The sequence below is a fragment of the Euphorbia lathyris genome, chromosome 10, assembly GCF_963576675.1.
Source record: "Euphorbia lathyris chromosome 10, ddEupLath1.1, whole genome shotgun sequence".
In the NCBI taxonomy this organism is placed as follows: Eukaryota; Viridiplantae; Streptophyta; class Magnoliopsida; order Malpighiales; family Euphorbiaceae; genus Euphorbia; species Euphorbia lathyris.
Genome location: NC_088919.1, coordinates 67,194,142 through 67,210,875, shown reverse-complemented (window position 1 = coordinate 67,210,875; position 16,734 = coordinate 67,194,142).

Sequence of the window (16,734 nt, the reverse complement as noted above, 5' to 3'; positions counted from 1 at the left end):
CTCCATTTCTACTTTTAACCCTATCACCTTGCAAGGATTTCCCGTTAGTTCTCCACAAGATGCCATGTATATATCTCCTATTTATCAGGAGTGATGAATGCTCAATCTAACATTAACTATCCTGCGATTATTTTATGTGATACCCAACCCTACTCTCACACACCCATTGGAAAAATGACGTTTATACTTGTTAGATTTAAGGCATAGTATCTATTTGGTTGTCCAAACTAAAGCTTCAAAGTCAATTAGGATCTTAAATTATTCAAATCATTAATCATGTTCTTAAACTAAACAAAAATCATTAATTGAATTCTTATTCTAAACAAAAATCATCAATTGAGGCCTCATCGAAAATCATTCAGTTGAACAGTATCAGACCATCTTTCTTAAACTCCTTTTGAATTAACGCGGAGATTATTACACTCTATAACAAATAGTCACGGTTTTTATTTTAAGATAGGATAGATACTCAGTTGATGTTTTTTTTTTCTTAATTCAGAGACTTGATTGATAATTTTGATAGTTTAGGATCCTAATGGACTTTGAAGCTTTAATTTGGAGAGCCAAATGAGTGTAATGTCTAGATTTAATATATCATTTGTCCTTTGAACTTGTTTACAAAGTTTGATTGATCCCGAAACTTTCAAAGTGTCTCGATAGCTCCCTCAATTTGCATAAAATGTCTGGATAGCTCTCTCAACTTCCTTAAAATGCAATCAATTAATCGCTAGCTTGGTTGTAAAAAAGTAAGTTGCATGTGAAAGATGTGTTGCACGCACCTTAAAATGTTGTTAGATAATTCACGGAACAGATTAAAACATATTAAAAAAGAAATTCTTATTTGCTCAAATGTAAAATTCGTCTTCCCTAATATTAGAACCGTATCCATTGACTTTGGTTTTACTTTTCCTAGACGCATGCAACATATATTCTGTATGTAACTTTTTTTTTTTTTTGCAATTGAGTGATTAATTGATTACATTTTGCAAGTTGATGGGGCTATTAGGACTCTTTGAAAATTTAGGGGTCAATCAAACTTTTAGACAAGTTTAGGGGGCAAATGATGCTTAAAAATAGGCTGTGGGTTTTTATTGCAAAAAAAGGACTGTGGTCTTTGTCCGTTTGCAAAATTAAAAACTTTTAGGTTTACATTTCTAATTTGACAGTTGATGATCTCAAAATAGAAAATTCCAAGAATTTGTGATATTCTATCAACTTTATTTCTTCAACTTTTTAACTTTTGATTCATTTAGGTGTTGGTTGGTTAGAAAAGAAAATTCATTTGTAGAGAGAAATTTTTTATTTGAAAAATAAAAAACGTGGTTGCAATGGTAAATATGGTACTAAATAAATTTGGATAAATAATTATAAGGTACCTGCGTTTTTACATAATATATTAGGTCTTTGTATTTTTAGAAATGATTATATAGTCCCTCAGTTTTTATTTTCGTCAACTCTTTAGTCCTTATATAATTTTGAGTGAATGGTCAAATTGGACTAAATAAAATTTAAAATACCAAAATTACCTTTTACTATATGCTTTAATAATAAAATACCTATTTTTCTATTTTATATTTTTTTCCTTCATAATAATAATCTATCCAAAATTAGTTAATTGTTTTATTAATTTAGTAGTGTAGAACTTATTCATTTAAAAATGAATAATAAATATTATGAAAATATGAATAGAACTATATAAAATTATAAAAGTGATTTTTTTTAAGAGAATAAAAAATATAATTTTTTTTATAATTAATATACACAATTATAAGAATTTCGGTGTATATATACCACATAAATTTCATTGAAACTATTTTGATTAAATTTGAAAACTAGAATATAAGTTGTTTTATTTATATAATTAGGGGCAATTTTGTATTTTCATGTATAAAAATAAACAAAGGGACTAAAAAGTTGATTAAGGTAAACTCTAAGGACCTTATAATAACATGATGGACCTACCACTACAAAAAAAATGGTCTATTACGACGCTAAAATTTCTGGTTTAACGACGCTTTTCAGCGTCTCTAAATGTTTACCCACACTTTTTAAAGTGTCGTCACAACCGTCGTTAAATCGCGTGTCGTTAAATTTAACGACACATAAATCTTATGTGGGTAAATTAAATCCGACGACATTTCATATACAAATGTTGTCATGTTGCCAACACTTATATTTTAAGCGTCATAATTTTCCAATACGTTTTAATAAAGCGTTGCAAATTTGACGGCATATAATTTTTATTACGTCGTTCTTTCGCTTCAGAAAATATTCATAGCGTCATAAACACATCAACATTTTAAATTAAAATGTCTCCAAATTCAGGACATTAAGTTATATAAACGTCTAAATTTAACTAGATGAAAGTCTATTATATCCTTTAATAATTAATGATACATATTTTTTAACCTCTCCAAAATTAAGAGACTTCAATATGATTTCTTTTTATTCCAAGTGTAATGAAATTTCTTTAATAAACAATTTCTGAAAATGAATCTACATGAACAATTATGCAGCATGTGAATGAATGCCAATAAAACAATACAAACATTTTATTAAACCATTTTAAAATCGGAAAAAAATATGTACACATAAAAGATCATTACAAAGATTCTGAATATTGAAAATGAAAAACATATACATATTCAGATAGATCTAAGTATCAGTGTACAACAACATCTGAAGCTTTGACTGTTAGATTTACTGAAAAGCTGAATTCAGCCCTCAACTTCTTTTCCTCAGCAGCAGCATCACGTTCTTTCACTTTTACTCCACCTCAAAAATCATGAAAAAAAACAAACCAAGAGAGAAAAATATATTAATAAAAAGTAACACCCATCTAAATTTTCAAAATTCACAAACTGAGGTGTGCTGATGTTCTTGCAACCTTTTGTCGAGCCAAATGCTTTTCTCGCTGCTCTTTCTGAAAAAAAAAATAAAGAAAATTAATACAAAGTAACTCAGAGGACAAATCGAAATTTATAATACTTTGTAATGATTCAAAGAGAGATAGAGAGGTACAAACCATGAGGAGGAGAAGAGGTTAAATCAATTTCGCATACCATGGATAGAGGCGGCCTTACATGGAAGATGGAGGAGAAGAGAAGACCATGAGAATTCAAAAGGATAAAATGCTACACGACCGAGTTAGTGGATGAGAGATGAGGTTATTTAATATTTATTGTGGGTGATTAGGTTTTATTTTGCAAATGAGGTTTACATTGTGGACCACGTTTAACACAACCAATTTTATAGGTTGTAACATGCTAGTTTAACTCTGTTTTTTTCAATAAGAAAAAAAACCATTTTTTTTTACTGATATAAATAAAGATCTTCATAAATATATAGAAAAATAACATAACTGTAAAATATATATTTTTTTTAATCAACTATAAAATATATTATTAAAAAATGAGAAATAATTTTTTTATATAAAAATAGGATTTTTTTTATATTTATGATATAGATATAAACGAGATTTAATATTAACTTTTTTTGAGAAAATTTAATTTTAAATTTTAAGATTTTTTGTAGTTATATTTTTAAAAGTAGCAACAAAAATTAAAAAACGTCACTAAGAGATTATAAAAATCGGCACAAAATGAAAAAGCGTGGTTCAATTTTTAGGTACAGAGATAATAAAATAAACATATGTTCAAGTAAAAACTATCGGGACACTTTCTCACGTCACAAACTATTAACTGTCTTTAACTAAAAGATAACGACACATTTTTTAAAAGCGTATTTAATTTTCTAAAACTACCATCAGATAAAAAAAAGCGTTGTTAAGTGATAACAAAATCCAACACAAATACAAAAATGTGGCTAAATTTAATAAAAAATCAAGACACGTACTGAAAAATGTCGTTAAAAAAGTGTCGTAATAGACCACTTTTTTTGTAGTGAAGGCGACACAAATTAAAAAGTGTGGTTGAATATTAAATACGGGAACAAAAAATAATATTATATTCAAATAAAAAGTATCGAGACACTTTTTCACAACGCAAATTCTAAACCGTCTTTAATTTTAAAAAAATGTCGATGCATTTTTTTAAAGCGTAGTTACTTTTTTATAAATACCAACGCATAATAAAAAGTGTCGTTAAGTGATAATACAAACCGACACAAATACAAAAGTGTCGTTAAATTTTAAAATATGGAGACACATATGATAAAGCGTTGTTAAAAAAGTGTCGTAATAGATCCTTTTTTTTGTAGTGTACTAGTGAGTTAATTAAAAACACAGGAATCTTATAATTATTTACCAAATAAATTTAATTCTTTGATTTTTCTATTTTGAGGTCATTAATGGTGAAATTGTTAATGTCAACCTATAAGCTCTTGGTTTTGCAAAGGGCGAGAATCTCGGTCCTTATTTTGCAAAGAAAAAAAAAATCACACACACTCTCATCTGCAAAGCAGCGAAAGCACAAGAGTTATCTTTGAAATTATCCTTTAAAAATATAGCGGAAAAAGTTTAGAATGTTATTCGCATGCACTATGTCATTGTATTCTACTCCATAAAATAATTTCAACGGTACATTATAAATTCAAAACAGAAAATAATGAATAAAAATTTGATACTCAAAGTACATCGTTTGGAATGACTTTGTTGATAAAAACGGAACTTATATCCCATGTTGCTAAAAAGTGAAAGAAGCAAATGGTTTATAAGTTGTTCTAATTTATTAACAAATAAATAATTAGACGATTCTCTCATGCACAACGGGTTCAAAAAAAGCCTAAAAGGACTTGGGGGCGCATATGCACGTTATGAGCGAGGTGAGTACCAGACCGAAATGGTTTTCTTGGCCGACCTCCTATTAATTTAGTTCTTTGGTTGTGTTTTCTTTTCATGTATAACTATTATGCACATGGTAGAGTTCGACTAAATATACATATTGTAATTTAGAAGGCGATTGCCAACCACGATAAATTTTGTCTTAAAAAAAACTGACTAGTTTAGGCTCCAACTTAATCTTCTGCTATTCTTCCTTTTCATTAAAAGGTTGACGTATTTTATATTTTAATTTGTAATTCGAGATTATAATTAACATTGTTGTTGTTTTGTTATTTTTTTGTTCGTTTTTTTATTTGAATTGATATTATTGTTAACAATCTTAAAATATAATCATATCTATCTATACTATATATAATAGCGGAAGCAGAGAGAAAAGAGGAGAAGTGTTTTAGAAGCCTTTTTGATGAGTTGTCAACTTAGTATAAAATCAAAATAAAAAAGATTTAATTAATTAAAAATAACAAATTTATATTTATAATATATTAAACAATTATTACCCTATTAATTAAAATAATAAAAGACAGTAAGAGTTACAGGAAGATGAAAAAACACAAAGCAAATGAAATCCAAAAGTCACAAATAAATTTTTATATAAAGCATGATAGGTAGTATTCCACCATGCATTGGCCATGATAGACAGTATTATATTCTGAAGGTAATTATTCGATTTTTTTCATATGTTGTAGTTATTTTGTTCTCAATTGTATTGTTGTTTTATTTTTAGTAAACAATAGTTGTTATAGTTTCATATTTCAGATCTATTTCTGCCGTTACTCAGGTTCTATACCTCTCGCTATCTTATCCATGTTTTCTTTTTTATTTGTCCATTTTTTTTTCCAAACCGATATCTCCAATTGAAGAAATCCGATAGAAATAGAAGATGCATGGACAACTAAAATCGGGAAACATAAAGATGTCAAAAATTACAAGAAATTATTATGTTTCTCAAGGTAATTATTCAATTTTTTCATATGTTGTAGTTATTTTTGTTCTCAATTGTGTTGTTTTATTTTTATTAAACAATAGATGTTATATTTTCATCTTTCAGAGATGAAATTCCATTTCTGTCGTTACCCAAGTTCCGTATCTCTTGCTACCTTATCCATGTTTTCTTTTTTATTTGTCTTTTTTTTCAAAATGATGACTAAAATAAAGATTTTGTATATTTGCATTCTTTTTTAGTATATGTTGGTAGGTGTTATCGTTTCGATTGTTAACTCTAACTAAAATTTAGATTTTCGGCTTTATATGAACTCAATTGTTAGCTTTAATGAAAGTTAGATTAATTTTTCTAATTCAGAACCTGTTAAAATCCACTCATTTTTAGTTTGAGTTTATCTAACTGATATGGATTATATTTTTTATTTTTATGCATTTTGGTACAAATAGATATAAAGTTTCACACAATAGTTGTTCATTGAAGTTAGAGACATATTGAAGAAAATATTAAAGAGGAATTTGAAATGTTATACTTACAATGAAGTTTATTTCAATTATAAATTATGTTATATTATTATTATTATTACTATTATCAAGAAGGTATTTCTTCTCAGTTCTCTAGACAAAGAGATTGTAAGCGTCTAATACACTTGATAAGATGTCTATTCTTGAAAAATTTGGATTATATTAGATACGGATTCAAAATGAATGTAAATAAAAATAAATTTTGATGCTCAAAATCCTAAAAATGTACATTAATTATGAGATATTGAGATAATTGTTTTTGCAACATTGGCTTATATAGTTTTTAATTATTATATTGTGGTTTGTACGAAATTGTTAGTATTTAAAGAGTTTTTAACAGATGAAAATGAAATATCATCATAGGACAATTGTTGGAAGTATTAATTAAAAAATATTATTATTTGAATCTCTTCAAATTCTCAAATATTGAGCATAATGATTCTAATTAATAGAATTAATTTCACATATTGATTATAAAACGTTTTTTTATTTGTAATGAGTGGTTACAATTGCGATTTAATTCTATTTAACTAAAATTAATTTATAGACTTAATACTTCATTAAGAAAAAAAATAAAAATTTAATTAATATGCAAAAAATATTTTCACTCTCCTTTTTATATGTTTATATCTTGACATTCTCTCTTATTTTTGAAAAAAAAAACGAGAAGAAGATAGTTCTCTCCTAATTATTTTTTTTGTCCCTTCATTTTTGCTTTCTATTCTTTTGTTTGTTTTTCTTGCTTACGAAATTCAAGAATTTATAATTATTAGAAAATATTAATGAAGGCAAATAAGTGATATTTGCGAGCGTGACTGATATTCTATATAATGAAAGAATGAAGAATAAATTAATTGAATGTCTTGAGATATTACGAGATGAAAATAGGAGAAATCATCACCTTAAGCTGATTCAATTGGATATAATGGGTTATTGTAGTATAATGAATAATTAAATTCAAATACTTGGTTATCATGAAATTCCATCAAGCAAAATAATTATCATCAAGATGAATTTGTGACTAATTCTTATGAATTTTATTTTTTTTTATATGTAACATATTGAATTGATAAAGTTTCTTCATGTGCAACATTAGAAAAGTATTGATTATAGTAGTTTATAGCATAATATATTGTTGCTTCTATTATAACATAGATTATAATTCTTTTGTATCGTAGATATAATATTTAAGTAATTGTAGTTTAATTCAATTTTTGTTTAATATAGATTGTAATTATTTTGTATCCTAAATATAATATTTAATTTTAAATGTAGTTTAATTCAATCTTTGGGTTTTCATTATATTATAATATATTTTTTAATTAATCTCCTATTTTATTATCATTGTTTCACAAAATTCCAGTTATATAAAAATGTATTAAAATTATTAAAAACTACAAATCATTGAATTTTGTAAAAATAAATAAATCATTCACCTTTAATGAAAATTCTATAAAAAAAATTAATCAATTATTTTCAAAATTAATTTAATTTAATTTGAATTATCAATAAAAAATATATATATTAATTTCAAATATACATAATATAAATTTTTTTTCATAGGATGATATAAAATTACTTAAAAATAAATATGTCAATTTATTTATTTATCTAAATTATATAAAAAAAATTCATATCTCGTGCATCACACGGGTTTTCGACTAGTATCTTTTTAACGATGGGAACAAGCAGCGGCGAAGCCAATCCCTCCCTGGAAACACAAAAAATAACGAAGTTTTAGTGTGTTGGAGACTTAAATAAAATTACCTTAACTCTTGATAACCTCGACGAACATACTATATTTGGACAAACTAAAAACATAAATTTTATTTATTATTCATTTATGTTCTTGTATAACATATTGTTTCTCACTTAATCTATTTGTATTTCGAAAAAATGGTTGAAATTTTGAATGAAGATGGATTTGGTCCACATACTCTAGAGGCTCACACCTGACCATGGTGTGAATTTCAAAGCGTAATAATAGAAAATGTTGTTTTACTTTAATATGCATAAAATATTTGTTATTATTATAGTTGCAAATAATAAAAATATAATATATGAATCTGCTCCAGTTTATCGAGTTTGGAAGGTTTAATGTGACAATTAAATAAAAGTCAAACTATGTTTTCAAATTTTCTGTAACATAAGGCTAAAGTTGATCCTGTTTGTCAACGTTAAGATTAAATTTGCACAATTTCATACGTTAAGGCTAAATCTACATTTCTTTAAAACGTTAGGGTCAATTTTGGTCTTTATCCTAATTTTTTAAAAATGATATATTGTTACAATATAAATAAAGATATAAAGACCAAATTTAACCTTAACGTTTTAAAAGAAATACAAATTTAACTTTAACGTATGAAATGGTACAAACTTAAACCTGACATTTCCAAGTAAGGTCAATCTTAGCTTTATATTATTGGAAATTAGTAAAAATGGGTTTGACTGGTATTTAACTGTCAATTCAGACCTTAATTTTTTGGGTAAGTACCTGGGGATTCCCCTCCATAGTGATAGAGTCTCGAAAGCTTCTTTTAAGGAGACGTTGGATAAAACTAATAGTAAATGTGCCATTTAGAAAGCTAAGACTCTTTCGCTTGCGGGCCGCCTTTCTTTAATTCAGTCAGTTAATTGTGCGGTTCCTAATCATATTATGCAAGCTTGTCGGCTGCCTGAGCCTGTGCTTAATGATCTTGATAAAATCAATCGTCGTTTCTTGTGGGGGGATTCTGAGGAGGGGAAAAAATTCACCCCGTTCCTTGGAAAGAAGTCTGTCAACCTAAAACTATGGAAGGGTTGGGGATTAGAAAAGCCAGAGATAACAATAAAGTGTTACTGGTGAAGCTTCCGTGGAGGATGTGGCAACTTCCTTCTGCTCTTTGGGTTCAGCTGTTGTGCGGAAAGTATAGAAAGGATAGGATCTTTGGGGGTTCTAAGGAGAGAGTTATCAACTGTTCCTTTCTTTGGAAAGGCCTTAGTGCTGTGTTCACTGAGTTTTGCTCTGGGATTGGCTGGGATGTGGGTAATGGTAAGTCAATTAGCTTTTGGAATGATATCTGGATTGGTAAGAAACCTTTATTAGAGGTTTGTGATTCCATACCGCCTGTAGATATTCGAAATTGGAGGATTGCAGATGTGGTTGATTCTGAGGGTGATTGGATTTGGTCTAGGTTCGATTCTTACCTCAATCTAGAAATGCTCCTGAAAATTAGAGGAATCAAAGTTAGTAGCAAGGAGGAGGATAGGGATGGTCACTGTTGGTCTTTGACTAACAATGGAGCTTATTCCTGTAAATCTGCTTTTGAGACCTTTAATCAAGGATTGGAGACTTCGTACCCGGAGCTGTGGAAAATTATTTGGGACTTGAAAGTCCCTTACCGCATTAGGAGCTTCTTATGGCTTGGTGTTAAAAATAGACTGCTTACTAATACGGATAGGAAAAGACGGCATTTGGTGGAGTCTGGAGCTTGTAGTAGATGTAGTGGGTATGAAGAAACCATTTGACATGCTCTTAGAGATTGTGTTAAGAGTAAAGAGGTGTGGAGGAAAGTTCTCCCTGACCAGTTGTTTTCTGCGTTCCTGTCTCATTCTAATCTTGACTGGTTTGTTGATGGTGTTAGTGGGAAACTGCTGGCTGATCTTGAGCATGGTGTGACCATTTTTGCAGTTGTCTGTCACCAGATTTGGAAATGGAGAAATGAGGAGATTTTTGGAGGAGAAACTGTAGTTATACCCAATCTTTTTAATTTCTTCTCCAATAAGATTTGGACTATTGTGGATAGCTTCAAAGAGGACACTTTAGCTGGGTCTATTCAGAGAAAGGATGTCCATCTCTTTGGCTGGAGTAGGCCTAGTGAAGGGATGGTGAAATTAAACACAGATGGCTCTTGCCTAAAAGATGGTAAAATTGCTGCTGGAGGGGTGTTGAGAAATGCAGGAGGTGGTTGGGTGTCTGGGTTTGCTCAGAATTTGGGTACGGGGTCTTCCTTTTCTATGGAGCTTTGGGGGATTTATTCTAGCCCCAGGTTAGCTATTAATTTGGGGTTGAAGAAGCTGCTCGTGGAATCTGATAATATGGAAGCTGTCAGAATGATCTCTGATATTAATGCTATTTGTTTAAATAGCAAGAACTTAATCAAATGGATTAGAAGGTTAGTTTCTTCCTTTGAGTCCGCCAGTTTCTGCCACATTTTCAGGGAGCAGAATAGGGTGGCGGATCGTCTTACAGCAGAAGGCCATGTGAGGATTTTGGGGGGTCTCTACCTTCTCTTCACCTCCTAGTTTCCTTTCTTCTCTTTTGATGGATGATATGGTGGGGGTCAGTTTTCCTAGGCTGATCCCGGGTTAAGCTCTTTGTTTTTTGTGGTTTTCTTTCTTTTCCTACCAAAAAAAAATACCAACAAATAATGTACAGAGCTGCTTCAATTTATTGACAAACTTGCTTGGAATGTCTAATGTAACAATTAAATAACAGTTAACCAGTCTTTTTAAATTTTTGATAACACATAGCTAAAATTGATCTTGTTTTGAAATATTAGGATTACATTTACACCATTTTATACATTATGACTAAATTTACACTTCACATCAAACGTTATCTATATTTGGCCATTTTTCCATAAATAAATATATTTGTGGGGTAAGATGCAAAAATACACCTAACGGTTACAGGCGGGAGTAATTTTACCCTTAACGTCTAAAATTATGTAATTTTATTCTTACCATTGGCAGTCCGGAGTAATTTTACCCCTAACATTGACAAGTTGTGTCAATTTTAGATATTATTACAAAATACATATATTTTGTTTTTTATTCTGCACCAATTGCACGTAAGTTGAAAAAAAAAGATTTCATTTTTTTTTGTGATTTAATAATAGAATTGAAGATTTCGGTGAAATATTTAATTTTTTTGTCGAACTCGTACAAATACAATATATATTTTTTAATTTTTAAAAAAAAAACATGTTTAGTCATATGTTTATGATCTGTTACTAATGAGTAATAAAATAACGTACATGTGAAGTGTAGATGATAAGATTCATGGCCAATAAGATAATTTGATGAATAGTTTCTCCAATTGATCAAATTTATCAATGTTAGAGTAAAATTATTCTTTGATTTTCAATATTAAGAGTAAAATTATAAAATTTTAAACGTTGGGATAAAATTTCTCCTAACACATTATCCATATATTTGTTTGTTTATTATATGCTTAATACATCATTTTCTCTCTAAACTTGTCCAAAAATCTTGATTGGGCCCCTAAACTTTTGAAGTATCTCGATAGCTCCTGAACTTGTATAAAATGTTCAGTTAGCCCCCTAAACTTGCGTAAAATGTAATCAATTGATCATTCAATTGTAAAATAGTAAGTTAAATGCAGAAGATGTATTCCACATGTCTTAGAATGTTATTACATAATTCAAGAATAGATTAAAAATAAACTTATTACTTGCTCAACTAGAAACCTTGTATTCTCTAATATTACAACCTTATGCCCCCGATTTTGATTGTTTTATTTTTTTTAAGACTCATACAATACATTTTCCGTATTTAACTTACTTTTTTATAATCGAGTGATTAATTGATTACATTTTATGTAAGTTTAGTGGACTAACTGAATATTTTATACAAGTTTAGAAAATTATCAAACACTTTGAAAGTTTAGGAGCCATTCGGGGGCAAATCATGTATTAAGCCTTTATTACACAACAAACATAGGATACTATTGCTATGATTGCTTTCCTAATTCCTATAAAACATGCACCAAAAGTCTCCGTTGAATATACCACACAATAACAATAGTGGACAAGACCACAGTTTGATAGTTTCTCTATAATGAATTGACACGTGTCACTAAAAATGATAGACTGATACCAGAGATTTTATGCCTCATCTTATTTCACCCATTTCAATGTAACATTCACAGCAAATAAAATAAGTTTCTACTCGCTAGAAGAAATGGCAACGTGGACAGGTGTGCCACGTGTATATCTGTTGAGGCGAGTAACCTTTGTATCTACGCGCTAGAAAGTGGATAAAATCATAAAATCATAAAAGTTGACAAGGTGAAAGGACGAAGCTTAAACGGACCTCAGCAGTACGTCATCTTTTAGCCCGAAAGCAAAACATTAGGGCTTGTTTGGAATACGCTTGTTTCTTTTGTACGGATTATTTTTGGATGGTCTAATATATAAATAACCCCGTGAACTTGTCCAAATATTATAACTTCCCTCTTCAACTTTCAATTGTAATAACTTATCCCTTAAACTTATCTAATTATAAAGCATAACTCCAAATTTGAAATTTTTTTACCCCGTACTTGAAGCAGCCGTAAAAACGTTTCTCCGAATTCATATCACGTCAAATATCTGATTATCACACTCCACGAGTGTTGTAGCTTTTGTATTTTATGTGTTTCTTCAATTGCAGTTCATATCAGCAATTTGAGGTTATATATTACAATTGGATAAGTTTGAGGGATAAGTTGTTACAATTGAAAGTTCGGGAGGCAGTTGCAACATTTGGATAAGTTCAAGTGGTTATTTGTGTATTAGGCCTTTTTGGATTAATTTGATTTATATATAGCCATAATATCTGTTTGGATCCCCAAACTAAAACTTCAAAAACAATTAGGATCTTAAACTATCAAAATCATCAATCAGGTCTCTAAATTACATAAAAATCATCAATTGAGTCTCATTCCTAAGAAAAAATCATCAATTGAGTCCTCATCGAAAATCATTCGGTTGAACAATTTCAGACTCTCTTCCCCACATCCATTTTGAGCTAACACAAAGATCATTACAATCAATGTCAAATAGTCACAGTTTCTGATTTTAGGATAACATAAGGACTCAATCGATGATTTTTGCTTAGTTCGTGGACTTAATTGATAATTTTAATAGTTTGAGGTTCTAATTGATTTTGAACTTTTAGTTTATGGGTTAAAATGAGTGTTATGCCATATATATATATGGAAAAAAATATTATTTAATTGGCTTAATACCCTCTCAGCCCCTCAAGTTGGCCCAATATTGCAACTGACCCTGTACTTACACTTTTAACAAGTAACCCTCTCAACTTGCTTATTTCGAACAAATAACTCATCAAATAGGTTATTTCGGGAGTTTTTTTGCCATTTACTTAATGTATCACTAGATTAATTAGATGTAGCAACCGATAATTTGAAATCTTTTATTTCTGATGTAATATTATGTTGAATGTTTTTTTTGGGTTTAGGGGTTATTTGTTTTAAATAAGAAACTTGATGAGTTGTTTGTTCCAATTGAGCAATTTGAAGGGTTATTTGTTCGAAATAAACAAGTTGGGGAGTTATTTATTAAAAGTGTAAGTACGAGGGGTCAGTTGCAGTATTTGGCCAACTTGAGAGGGCTATGAGGGTATTAAGCTTAGTTAATTCATAAAAAAAATAATATATCTTGAGATAAATAATTAAAAATTACAATAAAAAAATAAATTAGATAATTTGACTCTGGTTCTTTAATATTATAGATCGTGATAGAATAATAGAAGACAATGTTTGAAACTGTTTTTGGTACGACGACGGGAAACAAACTTCATTCAAAATCGATATTAGAGTCTTTTCTTCAGAAATTACTTCATAATCTTTAAATAAGCCAAATTTATGTAACGGTAGATAAAACTCTTTTGTTTTTCCATGAAGAAAAATATGATAACATTCATATAGAGAGACAAATTGCAACCATGAGTGACACACCACGACTATCTATATACGGAGAGAAAAAGAAAACAAAACATTTGAAATAAAGGAATCTATCAAACTTATCATGATTGTAGATTGATTAAAAACATTATTCGATAAAGAAAACATCAAAGCAAAATAAAGAAAAGCTCATCTTCTGATTAAAAGCTTGAAAAAGACCCAAAAACTAATATAAAAAACTTATGATATACCAAAGTTTTGGATATAAATAAAGTGAAAAATTATAGAATTTCTAAATTTCATTTTTATTCTCTTTTCAAAATAATTATATAATTGTCTCGAACTTAACACTATTTAAACTCTTTGAGAACACATTTGCAATATGTATTAATATGTGTTAAAGCAATCTCTTCTTGCAACACCTTCTCTCTAATAAAATGGTAATAAACTTCTACATGCGTATTTCTAGCATAGTAAATTAGATTTTCTGTCAAAAGTATTCCAGATTGATTATCGCAATACAAAGTAATTACATAATTTGTTGGTTTACACAAATCTGTCAGTAGTCATACAAGCTAAACACTTTCTTAAGCTGTCATGGCTGAAGCTCGGTATTCTGCTTCTGAAAATGATAGAGACACAATTAGCTACCTTTTGCTACACCAAGAAATTGCTCTAGATCCAAGTATAAAAACGTACTTAGTAATTGAGTGTTGAGCATTATGGTCACTGGCGTAATCGGCATCACAGTAGCCAACTAACTTATAATCTCCACCTTTCTTGTACAGTATACTATAATCTATCGTACTCTTCACGTATCTAAAAATTCGTTGAACTGCTGCCAAATGGGGTTTCTTTGGAATTTGCATGTACTAGCTCAACACACCAACTGCAAAAGAAATCTTAGGTTTGGTTAAAGTTAAATTAAACTTTCCACCAATTGTCGATACATTGTTGTCTATCCTAGATCAATTCCTTCACGAGCACATATTTTAACATTTGGCTCCATGGGAGACGAATTGGTTTACACTCGAGCATGCCAAAATTGTGCATCAAATATCTAGAATACTTTCGCTGACATAGAAATATCCCTTTTTCAATATTTTATATCTTTCGCAAGAAAAAATATTGAGTTGACTAAGGTCTTTCATCTAAAAGCAAACTAATAAATTCTTCTTTGTTCGAATAATTTCTTCTTCCCAATCTCCTATAAATCATCCACATATATCAACACAACAACTATCTTGCTTTTATTTGTTTTGACAAACAAACTAGAATCTACAGATTTCACCGAATAACCACTGAAAACTAGGAATTCAGTAATTTTACCATACAAAGCTTTGGGTGTTTGTTTCGGCCCATTCAACACTTTTCGTAGCTTACAAATGTACTCAAGATGATCTTGACTTTGAAAGCCCATTGGTTGATTCAAGTAAATCTCTCGATTTATCTCTCCATATAAAAAAATTGTCTTTAACGTCCATGTACCATAATTTCCAATCTTTATTAGCTGTTAAAGTAAAACTTGAACATTTTTAAGCTTTACAACTAGACTAAACATTTCATCATGGTCTAGTCCATATTATTGTGAGAAACCACAAACTACCAATTGAGCTTTAAACGTCTCGATTGATCCATCTGTTCACTGTCTTATTTTATACACCTATTTACAAGAAATAAGTTTAACATCCTTAGCCTTTGGTACAAGCTCCCAAGTCTAATTTTGTTCTAATGCAACAATCTCGTTAGCCATAGTTATTTTGTAGTGTGTAGTTCTTTGTTAGAGTCAGGTGTGTTCCCTTCTCATTTATTCAACACTAATGTGGTTCTTATTTCTAAGGACGATGTGCCTAACTCTATGAAGGACATGCGTCATATATCTTTGAGAATAGTGGCAGTATTCTGAACAATTAGAATAAAACGACTTTTGGACATGTTGCTTTTTGTTGAAGAAGCTCAATGATTATCTGGTTGAGGCTAAGTCAAAACCAAGTTTTGTTGATTCTGATCTTTTGACAAGGAAATTAACTAAAGAAACTATTTCCTTGCAAGAAACTGAAGAAAATATATGGCTGCAACATTCTCGAGTTAACTAGTTAAAAACGAGAGATAGAAACCCAATTTTTTTATTCAAAGACGAGTGCAAGGAGAAGGGTAAATTCAATTAAAAGGTTGAATGATGGTGATGGAGTTTGGCGTGACAAAGACAATGAGGTTGAGGAGATTATTGTTTCTTACTTTAATAAAAAAAAATCTTATTCAAATCCATTAAGTTGCCTAGAGATTCTTATTTCTATTGATCTTCATCTTTAGATCAAATAGATTTTTTGAATCGGTTGTTCTAATAGGAGGAAGTGGTTTCTTCGTTAAAGGAAACGGATGGTTCTAAAGCACCTGGTAGATGGAATGTCGGGTATCTTTTACAAAACTTATTGGGAATGATGTGGTGAATCTTGTTCTTAATTTACTTAATGGTGGTTCATTTCCCCCAATGTTGATTCAAACAATTATTACTTTCATTCCTAAGGTGAAGGTGTCGGGTTCTTTGAAGGACATTCGTCTGATTAGCTTGTGCAATGTTCTATACAAGTTAGTTTCAAGAACTTTAGCAAATTGTACGAAATTATATATTTCTTCGATCATACATTCTTCTCAGAGTGCATTTGTACCAGGACGATTGATTACGAATAATGCTTTAGTTACTTTTGAGTTATTTCATTTGTTAAGCCCAAAATATACCTAAAATATCATTAATATTTACATCAATATTGCTACGAAT